The following is a 1346-nucleotide window of genomic DNA, read 5'->3' on the forward strand; positions in this document are numbered from 1 at the left end:
ACCCAGAAAGATTCACAAAACAATATTTAATGGACATTAATGAAATGGATTGACACAATAGCTGCAACAATGGACTCAAACATACCAACTGTCATGAAGACGGCACAGGGGTGGGCAATATTTAGTTCTGTTATGCATAAGGTTGCTGTGAGTTGGAGGTGATTCAACAGCAACTAACAACGGTGTGGTAAACTATGGATAAGAACACACCACATCCCAAAGTTTAGACAGAATGATCATTTCTGTGCAGTGTGAAGGGTTGGGTTGAGATGCTTCCAAAGGACTGTTCTAAGGTCTGAATTGACCAGAGAAATATGTTGCTATCCACTGACTCTGAGAAATGCATATCTTGAGCCACTAGGAGTCACAATTTGACCCTCTGCCTGCCCCTCAGTTTCTATCATTCTGCCTCCATTGCAGATTATGCAAACTCAGTGGAAGACTGGGCCTCTGAAAATTATTTTCTATAAAAATAGGTTTAAAATTTTAGAAGAAATCTACTTTCAGTCCCTAGAAAGATGCAAAATTGGATCTATGGTCAAAGATGGCAGATTCAAGATTTAGATTTATCCCCTCTCATTCTTAAAACTGCAAAAATGAGAGTAAATGGAATTTTAAAAATGTATAAACCCACTAAAAATAATAAGATCACCAGTAGCAGAATTAAAATCCACCTTGAAGGCAATAGAAAAGAGTGTAAGGAAAATCAAATTGGAGTACCAGAAAATACACTTGGGAAACTCTTCTAAATTTCAGAGGAAGAAAATGAATAATTAAAAATAATAAAAGAGGTAAATATATGTAGGAACAAAGTCTGTTTCCTAGTTTGAAAATCAAGACAACAATGAAACAAAATCACTAGCTTACTTTCCAAGTAAGAAAGCACTTAATGAAGTGCCTGGGGAAAAAGTCATTTCTTAATAAATGTTTTGGAGAGAAAGTGAACTCCAAAGAGAACTAAAAAGAAGACCATTATTTCAATGCTGGTTACACCCCAACCTATAGGCCCAGAGTTTCTCAACCCATTGAGACTACTGACATTTTGATCTGGATAATTCTTTGTTGTAGAAGACTGCCCTGTGCATTGCAGGATGTTTAGCAACATTCTTGGCCTCTACCCACTAGATGTCAGTAGCACCCCTTCATCCACCATGACAACCAAAAAATGTCTCCAGCCATTTCTAAATGTTCCCTAGGGGACAAATTTACTCCCACTGAGAACCACTGCTTTAGAGTGGCACTGGCCCATCACTTTTCCACTCTTGGCCTCATTTACTAGCTCTGTAAAGCAAGACATCTGTACCAGATCATCTCGAAGGACTTTTCTAGCCTTCCATTTGGTGAGG

Source organism: Trichechus manatus, unplaced genomic scaffold, assembly GCF_000243295.1.
Source record: "Trichechus manatus latirostris isolate Lorelei unplaced genomic scaffold, TriManLat1.0 scaffold00170, whole genome shotgun sequence".
NCBI lineage: Eukaryota > Metazoa > Chordata > Mammalia > Sirenia > Trichechidae > Trichechus > Trichechus manatus.